Below are 7,975 nucleotides of genomic sequence, written 5' to 3'. Positions count from 1 at the left end.
AGCTTCCACCAGCTGTAAATCCACACAGCACTTAAAACATGCTGTCAATAAAAAAAATAAAAATAAAATAAAATCTGTGAAAATGTGGCACTTCCAGACTTTGAACCAAAACTCTTAACACATGTTGAGCATAAGGTACCAGCCAGAGATCCACTTTTATGAACAGAAAACTCTGGCTTATAGCTCAACTGAGTTTGGCATCCCGTTAATCTCACCTCTTAGGCCTTAGTGGAGTTAGTGGACGGATTTTCCCAGATCCTATCACTGACTGTGTGACTTAGAAGTACAAACTGTTCTAGCCTCGCTAAAATGCAGATGTGGTTCCTTGATTGGCATACAGGTTACAGGTTTATCAATGAGAGAAAAAAAAAGACTACATTTAGGTTGAGGAGCTTTATCAAATGCACAGTAAACTCAGTTACAAATTCACATGCGCACACTGATGAACAACCACAGAATAATGAAAGATAAGATAAATACAGACATCAACACGTCCAGAGAAGCCATCAATTAGAGATCAGACATTTATCTTTATTACTATATCAACACAGGAAAAGCTAACATGCTCTAACAATTGGTGTTGCCCTTATATTTAAGTGCATGAACTGATAATTGGTTCAGCTAAGCATCGCAGGCGAGTGTCACAGAAAGCACAAAGCGTCTCAAAGACTGTTTTCTCTGTATTATTGTAGGGCATTTACCCCACAATGTAAAGTGCTTTGAGATGACTGCTGTTGTGATTTGGCGCTATAGAAATAAAACTGAACTGAATAGATGAGATATAGCTGATCACTCATTCACATGCCTCTCAGGGACAATTGGAGAAAATAAAATAAACAATTGTGCAGAATGTTTTGGTTTGTATGCATAAACTGTAGCAACCATTACATTAGGGATTAGTTATATTCTGTTGTGAAGCATCGAGCTGAGTGTTTCCACAACTGGCAGAAACACGGCACATCACAAGGTGATTTTCTCCTTTTTGATTCTAATCAGGAACAGAATTTAGTGAATGAACATAATGCCGCATTCAGAAAGACAAACCCCTCTATGAAAGTGTAAACTTATACCGCAAACAACAAAGATGTTTACCCGTAGGCATACAAAGACTTCTTTCTGCAACCAGAGGAGTCACCCCCTGCTGCTCATTGAAATGTTACCGTCTGTGGTTCTAGTGAACACTGATAATATGCAATACATAAAGTTGAATTCTGAAGGAGGAGCAACTTCAGAGCCCCAAAGCATCTTTCGTTACTCTGCAACCCAGCAGCGCATTACCGGCCTCCACACACTCTGTCACACACGTCGCTGAAAATAAAGTGATTAAGCACAAATAGAACACACTGTAAAACAAAAACACAAAAAAGAAAACAGCAGTTCAATATTTATTAGTCTTATTACCATTCTGAGCACGGAGCCACGAGGCAGCCTTCATAGCCAGAAGCTCCCACTCGTCCTTTGCATCCATCTTGAAACCATGAAGCCAGATCAGAGCCAGAATGGTGGCCCACACTTCACTGCTGGTCTAACTCCACAAATTAAAAGCAGTGCATATGTTGAGATTGCAGGCTATTGCCCTTACACTTAGATATGATTAGCTGGAGTAAAGGAGTAAAAATTTAAAAAATAAATACATTATTTTTGTCTGCCAGACTTTTGCTGCTGTGTAATACTACTAATGCACTGCTGCTTAAACATCTATGACTGAATACGTGATGATTACCCACCGATGCAGGTTTCAGGTTTGCCACCTCCTTGCTGGTCTTCCCCAGCACAGAGGCCAAAGCTGGCTTCAATAACCAGCATCCAGAGGCTTCCAGCAGGGAAATCAGCTGCAGCAAAGGGTCTTTGACTGACAGCTCAGACTCTGTGGCTGTGATAAGAAAGTTACATATATGAATATCATGGTAATTTTGGGCCTGGCCAAGAAGAGCAGCAGAAATATGCCAGAAGCTTGTTGATGGCTGCAAAGAGTGTGTAGTCAAGGTGCAACATGCACATTAAATATTAGTGGCAGATGTGCATAAATATGGACCCGCATGCATAATTTTGACCCTGCGTGGATTAGATTAAAAACCTGTGGACCCATGTCTTAGTTTTTAAGGCACTAAAGATGTATTCTGTACAAAAATCATGCAACTCCAGAAAAAGAACAGTTCAAGAAAACATTAAAAGCACAAAATAAGTGCACATACTGTAGGTTATTGTTACAGACAGACACATGTATGTGTCTTGTATTTCATAGAGTTTTTGACATGTGTACTAGCAAAAATAAGAGAGAAAAAAAGTAAACGTGTCACTTGTTGACTTACCCTTCCTCTGAGGTGAGCAGTTAATGCAGCCGAAGGCTGTTGATGGGGAAAAATTTCAGGCAAACCATGAAGATGTATTTTTACTTCCATGTGAAAAATGTGTGATTCGCTTTTAGTTCAGTCAAAAGAAAAAAGTCTAAAATAACCTTTTGGAAGTTTACATGTGTGAATAATTTTGGTAATAACAATTTTCTTTTTTGGAAGGTAGGGTAGCTTTAATGACAAGAATGTAAGTGTGATGAGTGGGCAGGATGTGAGAGATGGATCCTCAGAGGACGCACACTTGTTGGGTTGAAATTAGACCTCTCCTATTCCCAGTATGCATATGTGTGGTTTGTTTGGGTTAGCTTTTGGTTTATTTTCCATCTTTTGGGAAATTTCATTGATTTATGCTGGTGCTTTTCAATGCAGAGCTCTAAAAAGCTCTAAAAGTCAAAACCAGAATCTTAAAGTGCAGTCTGAAGTTGATGCAGTGGATGCAATAGAGTGTGAATACTTAGTAAGAAGCCTCACAGCGGCATCCTGAACGATCTGCTGATGTTCCAGAGAGGAACTTAGGAGAAGTGAACAATTATAATAACCTTAATTAAATAAAAGGCATGAATAACAAATTCCAATTCAGACCCAGATACACAGAACTCAGCTTGGAAAGTGATTAAAAACAAGAGTGAACCAAACATTTAACATTGGCAAATGTGGCATAAAGTGTCCATTACTTTGTTTCCACTTTCATTATGTTCAAATCTGCTGGGCCACAAACAAGGACATCTCTTTTTTCTTCATTAAGTTGGAGACCTAATGCACTTGTCTGTCTGTCTGTCTGTCTGTCTGTGCGTGTGCCTACACAGAGATTCAATATCTCGGAAGAGTAAATCCTTTACCTGATCTCAGTTTCTCCGTTACAGAGGTCCCTGCAGAGATAAAAACCATAAAATTTCTGTTACTTTACATCCTTAACATTACATTGATGGAGCTTGGTTAAGGATCAGTTATATGTTAAGTGGGATTTATGTCCAGCAGAGGTAACGTATGCACTGTCTGCTCCACATCAGGGACTGCCCATCTGCCTGCAGTAAGCTCTGTTTCCAAATTGAGGCAATGCACAAAGTGTGCGGTACAACCAGTCTGTGTGCCACTCTTGCTTGTTCTGTTTTTGTCCATCAGCCAGCCGTAATTTTTTAACTTTAAAATTAGTTTTTTCACAGTTCTCCTGTTTCCAGCAAACTCAACTGTCTCTCCCGTCTTTATTCCAGCCCACTTATCAACCAATCAGTATTCAGTACAAGATTACATCATTTTCTTCCAGCAATGTGCTGTCAAGATATTGGTGGACAGTGTGAGAAGGCGTCTGGAGAGAAACCCCTCGCCCTCTCAAACACTAATATGTACAGGAATAGACACATTTGCAGGACCATCAATCCTGCTTTCTGCTTTAAGAAACTGAACATGTACACAGAATGTTTGCCTTTATCATTTGAGACTCTTACAATGTGGGTGTAGCTGGAAATTTGTGGAACTTCTCAGAAAAGGTAAAAAATAAAATAAAATCTATCGAGTGAAATTTGTGGAAAATCTCAAGGTCGTTGCAAGTAAGTGTGTGTGTGTGTGTGTGTGTGTGTGTGTGTGTGTGTGTGTCAAAAAGTAACAGTACTTACCCTTACTGATGCTTGGCTGACTCTCACAGGAATCCACCAAATTACACTGTTTTAAAGCTGTGTCACACAAAACAATCATCATCTTTATCGTCATCATCATCATCATCATCATCATTTTAAAAAAGTGCTTCAAACAGAAGCGCAAACACCAGAAGAGGACAGAACGAGATAAAATAAAGTCACAATAAAGGGAGAAAGATGCAAAAGGGCAACAAAAGCAATAATACCACTAAAATATAACAAAAACGAAAAAAAATGATACAGATAATTTAATAAAAATTCTTTGTCTTCTAGCAATTTCTAGACACTAATGATAATGGCAATTTTATTTATATAGGACATTAGACTAGATGTGCTGAACATAAATGTTAGTGGCCTGTTGCTAGTTAACCTAAGTCGTTGCAAAATATTCCTGCAGCTGTTTCTTTTTAAATGTATTTTTGCAGCGTTTTGTTGCCCCTGTCTCAATTTTTTGTGATGTGTAGCTGATATCAAATTCCAAAATACTTCATTATTACTACTTTTTTTTAAGTTACCTCTTTCTTATTAACATTTGATATGTTTTCTAAATTGTATATAATTGCTTTCTGTGTTTATTTACAATTTAAAGAGCGTCCCAACTTCGGGGTTGTGAAAGAATCAGGCAAAATTCTGTGCTTTAAGACGATGTAACTCACTCTAGACAGGGCAGGTGTTAAGCACAAGTTACCATGGTGATGTAATCAGATAAAAAGCGAGCCATCTTCATGACACTGAAAACTCAAATGTCAACATATTTTGCTGAGCCATTAATGACACTTCTTAGTACAGCCCTGTGCTCACAAAGTAGGACTTGAAAGAAAAAAACCTCAGCAGAACTTTGAACATTCACTATTTCAGAATAAATCAAATATCAGTGCTAACACTCACCGGGTGGTGGTATCAGGGGTCCTTGTATCGCCTCACCACTGCTTTTACTAACAGCAATAAAGGCAGTAAAGGCACTGCTCACTCCTGACTGGATACTCAACTCCTCCACCTTCTTCTTCATTTCCTCATCACGCTCTCCTTTGTCGTCTCTTGCTTCCATCTCGAGGGAGCGAATCAGAGTTCGAGCAGCCAACATGTGGACTGTTAATCTGCAAACAGGGCGAAGGAAGAAGTACAGCTGGGATTCTTCTTACACTTTCATCCTAATAATGTTTAATAACATGACAACAATGACATACTCACAGCTAGCTCCATCCACAAACAATGCATACAAACAAATCTTAGTATAATCTGTGCATGCTAAAATTGAATGCACAAATCTATTGAATCATTAGTTTTGAATCTGAACTTATTTCTACTCTAATAAAAAATTTATAACTGCTCCTGACCAAATGTATAAGCTAATACTACTAATTGTACCACCAAACTAACAGCTCATTTACCCAGTGTCCTCTGCAGGTCTGAGACTGAAGTGCAGCTGGTTCTCAGAGGGATGACCTGCCAGGCTGTACTTCAGCGTCACACAGCCCTCTGCTGCCTCTGAGCTCTGACACAGAATTACAGTGTTAGAAACCAACTACATCTTCACATGAACATCACTGTTAATCAGATTTCAAAACACAACAGACATCTTTCACTGTGAGAAGATGCTGCTCCTACCTGTCCAGTGAGCTGGGCATAAATCAGTGACCTCTGACCCTGGAGAATGGATGTGATTGGTGGAGTGAGGACAGTGACAGACACTTCCTTTGGTAAATCCCATGTGACTGAGATGTCAATCACAGATGGCTGCAGAGCAAATTGCAGTGATTGCATCACCTGAATAATAATTCAAAACAAAGAGTTAGGAGCTGTTTTTTTTAATGACTGGAATCACACTCTCTGATTAAATAAGTATTTGCGGTGGTTTTGTTTAATTTGACTTCTGATTGTGTTTAATGTCTTACTTTTGGTTGTATCTTGTCAGTCGCAGTGATGAACTGAGCGTGACCTCCTCCTTCCTTGGATATCTTATTAATGAAATTATAGCTGGTGTTTTCTCCTGTCCCGAAAGAGAAACACCTGCAATACAACAGTTTCCATTAGATACAGAGACAACTTTTAGCACATTCTGGGAATTCTGCAGATATCTGGTACCACGCAAAAGTCTTAAGCCGTCCCTCATTTTGTTACATTTTATAAAATATTAAGTCAAGTGCCTTTTTATGCTTGAATGACTCATAAGTCAATGTCATGTGGCTTAAACAAAAACAGCCACACAACCATGTTCAAAGTAAAGACCTTTAGAAAGACTATTCCCCAAGATCACCTTAAATATGGCAACAAAAAAAAAAAAAAGAAAAAAAAAGAAAAGAAAATCTGCCTCCTTAAAAGCAAAATACTAAGAAAAGAGGGATGGATCAAGACTTTTGCACAATTTTGTAGTTATGTTTTGTGTTTTCACCTGTGAGAACTTGAATTCTTCTTCACCAGATCTATCACTTCTTTGTCGTTCTTCACCCAGCCGCGAGTTAAGACAAACAGCTAGAAAGAAGTTTCACCATAACAGATGTAAAACAGTGAAACAGTTTGTGTTTAGAGCCATTTTTGGTTCTTTGTTTTAGAAACACAAATGGTTTAGCAGTAACAAACAATGCACAGTTAGTATGAAGACCAGTTACCTTAACAATTATGGTCCTGACAAGCTTTTAAAAACAGTATCTAGAATTACATGGTAATATTACTGCAAATTGTGTGTCAATCCAAATTACATACTGCTTGTGTAACAATGGAGATCCATTTAGGATGGTGTGACATATATTTTCTTATCAGAAAGTAAATGTGCGGCTCTATGCAGATGTCCTTATACTCTCCAGTTTGTTGGGCCACTACACTAAATTTGTGTACCTTATTCAGCCAAATGTGAAAATAGTGCAATAAGAACAAAAACACCCATCCAGCTGTTTCTGTATTTGTTGGTAAGGTAAAACCGTCATGTGAAGTTGTACAGTCCCAATACAGGGAAAGGAAGTAAGTCACCATAGCTTATCTCTTTAGATTTTTAGGTAAATATATGTTCCAAGAGTACCTTTATGCAACTATTAGTTGTAATTAAGATTGGGGTGAGCTCCTAAGTCGTGTGCGTGCGTGTGTGTTACCTGTCTAGGCTGATTGAGAATGCAGGGCTGGCTGTAAATATGTTTGAGGGGCTCAAGGATCTCTGTTCCTCCAAGATCAGCCTTCATCTTCTTTACTTTCTTCAGAGCCTCCTCCATGGTCTGCCGGCTGTACTCCACACTCTTACTGTCATTACACAAACACCAATACACAAGCACGTGTATTTCTTAGTAAAAACAAGAAGACTTCTGTTGGGTGAAGGAGTTACTCACGGGAAGATGTGTTCATATCTGGACCCAAAACTGTAAATGTTGAAATAGCAGCCCATTGGTAAACTCTTCAACAGGAGGAGCAGAGTGTCCTTCAGAGAAGACGAAAAAGATGGAGAAAGCCACTGTGAGAGGGACACTAGAGATTAAAGACTTCATGAGTCACACATTGTGACTACCTTTGCACTGTGGATGCAAGTCTGAAGACTCCTTCTTTTGATCCTAAATCCCATACTTCCAGATCGATCCATTAAGAACACAAACTCTCCACATGAAGCCGTTGAAGACATCACAGACTGGGGGAACTCAGGGTACAGACTCACCATCACCATTGGATCACCCATCAGAGAGCCTGAAACACATGAAAAGGGGAAAAGAATGTAAACTTTATATTTTACAATATATTTAAACACTGTTATCTCCCACCGGAAGAAAGAGGACACGTTTTTAATCATCAGTTGTTAGTTTGCAAATAAAAATGTGCAAACCAACAACTCACCCGGCTCAGCAGAGGCCTGTCCTGCCTCCACCACAGCAATGGGCTGGTGGGCGTCTTTGTAATAAATCAGCAGTTCAACATCTCTGTCAAACTTGTGTCCTGCAGCCAGCTTGACCTGCACACCACAAACACATTCATATTTATTCCTCAGTAACAAGTAACAACCACACGCAG

The 7,975-nt window shown here is 39.1% G+C and overlaps 1 pseudogene; it reads right to left on the bottom strand.

Annotated features, from left to right (window-relative positions):
• Positions 1-721: 721 nt before the first annotated feature.
• Positions 722-7,975, bottom strand: part of LOC102204941 (von Willebrand factor A domain-containing protein 5A-like) — a 13,107-nt pseudogene continuing 5,853 nt past the window's right edge.

Source organism: Pundamilia nyererei, unplaced genomic scaffold (assembly GCF_000239375.1).
Source record: "Pundamilia nyererei isolate P.nyererei 1_Seehausen unplaced genomic scaffold, PunNye1.0 scaffold00272, whole genome shotgun sequence".
NCBI classification, from domain to species: domain Eukaryota; kingdom Metazoa; phylum Chordata; class Actinopteri; order Cichliformes; family Cichlidae; genus Pundamilia; species Pundamilia nyererei.
Note: the sequence above shows the minus strand (reverse complement) of the source record. Positions and strands in the feature narration are given on the sequence as shown.